Source organism: Etheostoma cragini, chromosome 17 (genome assembly GCF_013103735.1).
Source record: "Etheostoma cragini isolate CJK2018 chromosome 17, CSU_Ecrag_1.0, whole genome shotgun sequence".
NCBI lineage: Eukaryota > Metazoa > Chordata > Actinopteri > Perciformes > Percidae > Etheostoma > Etheostoma cragini.
In genome coordinates this window covers 23,347,418-23,353,235 of record NC_048423.1, presented here as the reverse complement: position 1 = coordinate 23,353,235, position 5,818 = coordinate 23,347,418, and positions in this window count along the sequence as shown.

The window sequence follows — 5,818 nt, the reverse complement described above, 5'->3', positions numbered from 1 at the left end:
ATGGCATAAAAAGCCTCAGTGTATGCGAGAGTGTGTGTGTGTGTGTGTGTGTGTGTGAACGGGAACAATGAGGCCATTTATGAGGTGAATACCGCAGCCTTTAACAAGGGCCCTTTACATGTGAACCATGTGACCGGCTTGAGCTCAGAGAGCCCCAGCTCTACACCCAAAAATAAAAATAAAATTAAAAAATACACTTAATACAACCCTGCATGTTTTTTTTTACTGCCAAAGAATATTCATTAAAATCAAGTTCTTGACCTTAAATGATTCAATGACAAATAGCCAATTTAATAATCCCTGAAAACTTCTTTCATAAAGTGACATAAGGTCTAGATGTAATGTGATGCTAGCGCAAACAAGGATGGAGTATGTGTGAAGGAGTGGGCGCAGCCCTGACCTCTGACCTATAGAGTACGCGCCAGGCCGCCTTTGCCCCATTGAGGCTGTGATGTCACCCTGAGTACAGAACAGGCCGTTCTGGAAAAGAAGCCCTGAAATAAGAAGTGATGAACATCGGTCCAGCAGAATAATTATATGAGAGGAGGTAGTGAATCAGGAAATAGCTTTTGGTTTGGGAAACTCAAGAGTTTGAGGGAGCGCTGCCATGTGCTAAGTGAAAACAGGATTTAAAAAAAAAATAAAAAATGGAGAAAGAGAGGAGTGCGAGAAAACACAAATTAAGCCAATTTTTTTCCTTTCTTGCAGAGGGGTGGCAGGGTATCCAGTGGTCAGCAAGGAGAATATCCCTCAACCTCCCCTCCCTGATTCTTCTCTTTCTCTAACTTTTCTCCACAAGACTAACCCCCCTTTCCATCAATGACCTCTCCTCCTCCTCAACTGAGCCCTCCTCCTTTTGCTTTCTCATTCTTTGTTGGCTGGCAGGCTCTCGCCCTCTTTCCTCACACGTTTTAATGGGTGTCTTCCCAATCACATTTTTTATTGCAGGAAATTTCAGCACACCACATTGCGTGAGCTGAAGGAGTGCTCCATTCTTAGCTCGGCACCGCCGAGTGCCAGGGTGTGTTGAGCTTGCCAGTGTGTGTGCATGTGTGCGAGTGGGGTTAGGAAAAGGGGGAGGTGAATTGGAGTGTTGTCAGTGTCAGTTTCATGCCAACATCCCAGCCCTCAACGCCCTTCCCCCTCCTACTCATAGTGAAGTCGGGGAAGGAGGAGGCGTGCGTCTTTGCGAAAAGACAACCCCCCTTCCCAAAAAAAAAAAATGTCCTTTCTTAGTCAGTGCACTGTGGCATAACTTCACAGGAACTCTCTGAGTCAGTGCACTGTGGCTTAACTTCACAGTTATTTTACTCAAAAAAAAGAAAGGAAAAGAAAACTCACCCCGCCCATCACCAACACCCAACCTTTGACTCCATTTGTGGGAGCTTTAACTCCTCACCTCACTCTCTCCTCACTTCCACTGGCACCCACCTGGGGTTTTCTCTGAAAAGAAGGTCGTGGTTTTGGGCCTGCGGTTTAATTGAAATAATATTTGCTGTCTTCCCTCCCTCCCCATCTATTCTCCCCTAACAACAGGCATTATTTTTAGCCTGTGCGCCGAGTTCTGTCATTTCCTGTTGCAGGGCTCGCTGTGCTTTCGACCACAAGCGGACTCAAATACTAAACACACACCATGCCTCACACACCCAAACACAGCAGGTCCCTAGTGAACTGTCTGTCTTCACACCCCGCACAGAGATAACCCATAAGACACTTGGGCTGTGATTCGGCACTGCATTTCATTTGGGAGTGACACCTAAGATTGTCTTGTCAAACAAGCAAAAAGAAACCTGGTGAAAGAATTTCACATGTTCCTGATGTAAATCAACAATTTAGTCAACAAGGACTCCAAGCAAACCATTTATAAAACAAAATCTCAATTAAAGCTGCAAGCAGCATTGAACGTGCCCTCGCCCCCGCCAGCACATCGGGGGTACTTCCTCAGGGGAGCGCGGGGAACAGCGGTGCAGCGTTTCCTCTGATTCAGAATTACTGTTGCTGAGATGCGCACCACTTCATGTTTTGACTGCAACGTACAGGAAGTCAGTCCACTACAACGTGCGCATTTTTTCAACTATCAAAATTCTTTTGATATCTTTTGGTCATGAGGGTCTATTGAGGATATGTGCAAATTTTGGTGCAGATGGGACTCACGCTTTTGGTTTCACATATACAGCGGTTTTGCTACTTAATTAAAAAAAAAAAAATCTAAACTGTTTAGAGAGGAAATTGCGATAACTATCAAAATTCTTTTGGTGCATTTTTCCACAGATACTACCTGAAAAGTTTGATGAAGATTGAAATCAAGGCCTAGGAGGCGTTAAAACACAGAATATAAAACACATGAAAAATGCATCAATTAAAAATGGCCACTTTCGGGTTGGGCGTGGCTAATGAAGGTAAATTGGAAAAATGTCCACAATGATTAGAGCAATATGTGAATTAAGTCTGGTGAATATTGGAGCAACTATGTTCAAGTTAAGGCCTTCCACTCATTGGGGGTGTTAGGGAGCCCTCTTAAAGGCAAGGGCAAAATGTTAGCGCCAATTTTTGTAAGTTTTCTTACACATTGAGGCGATTAGAAATGTGGCCAAGGGCTAAAAAATTAGGTGTCGCTATAGAGCAACTATACCAATCTTAAGCTGAGTTTTCATGCATCTTAAAGTCCTTAAACAAGTGTTCACACGGAACAAATCTTCACACGAAAACCAAGATTGCAGTCTTCCTGTCGGGTGGAAACATATTCAAAAAAAGCAACATGGACTCCAAGATGAGATCTACGTTTCCTCAACATTTGGTGTGTTAACTTCTCATTTTTGTCTGCATTATGGTATATGTTAGGGGGGCTTTCAGTGCACCGTTAGGGCCCTAACAAGCAAATTAAATAATGTCATTACAGAATCAATTTAATTGTTGCACAGAAATCTATCTTGACGCTGGTACAGGGACATCATTTATTGTACAAAATTTGGACCTAGGTGGTACAAAGACATGAGGACCTCACATGCAGTGCAAGGCAAATTTTTTACAGTAGACTATACAGATCCCTCCACAAATATACATCCAACAGGCAGCAGAATGGCTGTGTGCATTCAAGCTGTGTGGCTCACAGCATGGCTGCAGCTGCAGAGCGAAATGCAGCGACTGACCTGCGCATCGATCCATCAGATCATCAGAGACTGAATACAATGCAGTCAAATGTATGGACCGTGCTGGTAAGTGCACATGTATGATGTGGGATCCACCTGAAGTATGCTCCGATAATACATGAGGGAACACTCTGAAGAGAGCAAAAGCATCTTAGCTTATGTTTGTTCAAATACATTTCCCATACACTCCGGGACTTTATCTACTGTATACGTTAAAAGGATAAACATATGGTTGGTTAGAATTATATGTAGTTAGCAATGAACAACTACAGAAACCAAAACCTTTAACAGAACATCCAGGGGAATGAAGACCAAACTGGCAACACTGCAGATTGAGAAGTGATTACAAAGATAATATGATAATTAAACGTCCAAGAATTGAACCTTGAGGAACCCCCCACATGTTTTGCTAGTGTTAGCTGAGGAGTGCTCTTTAAGGAACACAAAAAAGTCTCTACTGAAGAGAAAAGTCCTAAACCAATCTGCTAGAGAGACCAACACCACAGAATCATCTCAGTAAAGTCTTCTTCTTCTTATACTTATAATATTTCCAGCCGATTAGACACTTGACAGCATTTGGAACCCAAAACGTATATTCTGATTAAATGCTTTGGGGCATGTAGACGTACATCTTATTGGATCACTTTATTTAGCGTCCATGTAAACAGTTTGAATTTACAGTAAAACTGAACATGAGCACGCCTGTAATGTCAACATTTGTGAAGTGTTGACAAATATATATACTGTATATATTCTCGTTTTTGCTGAGAACATGTACAGTTTTTTGTTTTCTTTGTTTTTCTCTTGTACTGATGGTGCTCAGTTCTTGATTTGTTGTAATGTGATGGATGTTCAAAATGGACAGTTTGGTGATAATAATAACTAGGATAGTAATAACTAGGCTAGAAGTCCAGTAATGACGATAGTTTGGGGCTTTGTTTAACCCTCATGTTGTCCTCGGGTCAAATTGATCCTTTTTCCTATATCAATGTTCTTTTTAAATCCCCAGAATAACATGATTGATTCCACACAACGCTCTTTGCCAAGTACAAATAATAAATAAGTGTTGAAAACGTCAGAAATGTGGAAAACATTGAAAAAAAGCGTCAAAAGTGTTGAAAAAAAGGACAAAAACATAAGAAAAAGTTAATAAAAACATTGATAAGAAGTGACAGGAAGACAACACAAGGATTAAAGGATAAGCTGGCAATATTTTTGTTACTACCAACAAATCCTATGAAAAGACCCAAACCAATGACGCGTTGATCCATGTCCCAATACTTTCTAACTTTCCCAGCATGATGACTCCCAGCCCACATTCATTCCTACTGAAGACATGATACTGTATATATACATTTAGTTTCATGTTTGAAAAAGGCTAAATAATTTCTGAAATCAGCTAAAAGGAGTAGCTAAGTAGTGCATTTTTTGGGGACTATTTTCAGCTGTGTATTAATACACATTTGGTTCTGCAGTGATCTTTTGGGGCAATAGGACAGTGAATGTGGGATTTTCTCAAAATAAAATAGTGTGTGTGTGTGTGCGTGTGTGTGTGTGTGTGTGTGTGTGTGTTCAACAATGTTGATCACGGATGTTTTTGAACAACAATGGAGCTCTAAAGCACAGAAGAATAAGATATATCAGGCTTTGGACACATCCAATACTAATAGCATTCATTTACCATTGAAAAATTTTCCAAATTTAGAATTTTTCCCCATTGGACTTCTCTTTATCGAGGTTGACGGGTTCCTAAATCTCTGTAATTTGTGCAATTCAGTGAGTACCAAGTAATAATAATAGTATTTTATAAACAATAACTAAAACTACAAGTCCCAAGCTGCAATAAACCAGAAGTGTGATTCATCATTATCTTTTAAAGCTTCAGAGAAATAGTGCGTATCAAACAAAGCAAAGGCTTGAGTCAGATAACGTGTTGTAATTGGATTGAGTTGAAAACGAATGACAAATTATGAGGTCACAGGTTCAGATGCGCAGATGCCCTTGAGCAAGTTACCCAACGAGCAACAGCTCCAGTGGAGTTGCTCAATGACCTGTGGTTGATTTGGGCAACTCCCATGCAGGATGTGAAGCCGAGCCTTGCTGAGAAAAGACCAGGGAGCTCCAAGAACCTTTTCTACGGGAACACAGATTACAAGAAACTGCAGCTAAAATTACTCCAATTTCCAAAGAAGCTGAAACTGTTGCCATGCTTGATAATGAAGGGTCTGTCTAAAACAAAAGTTCAGAATGTGATCTACAGTGTGGAGAAAAGAGAAAATATTCCCTAAAAGTAGCGTGAAACTGCAGTTAGACACAGTGCTTGACTTAAAGTAATGTAAGCATTCCTTTAAAACGTCCCTTCAACATGTACAATATGTCAAAGAAGATCATTCAACGCCTCAAACTCATATATTTTGTTTCTGTCCCTGGAGCAGAGTTACATGTGTCCTCGTTGCCAGACCAAATAAAACATGTCGGCGGCATGTCAACAGCGTATATAGGGACTGGGACCCAGAACTGCCAGAGAAAGTATGTCATCAACAAATTAACAAAACAAGTGAACCTACCACAACCTGGGTGGGTTGGCCAGTGGTGTGACAGCTGTGTGAGTCACTGGGAAACAGTGAGAGAGGCTAGTGTGACAGTTAAGATGTGATTTAGACCCCTCC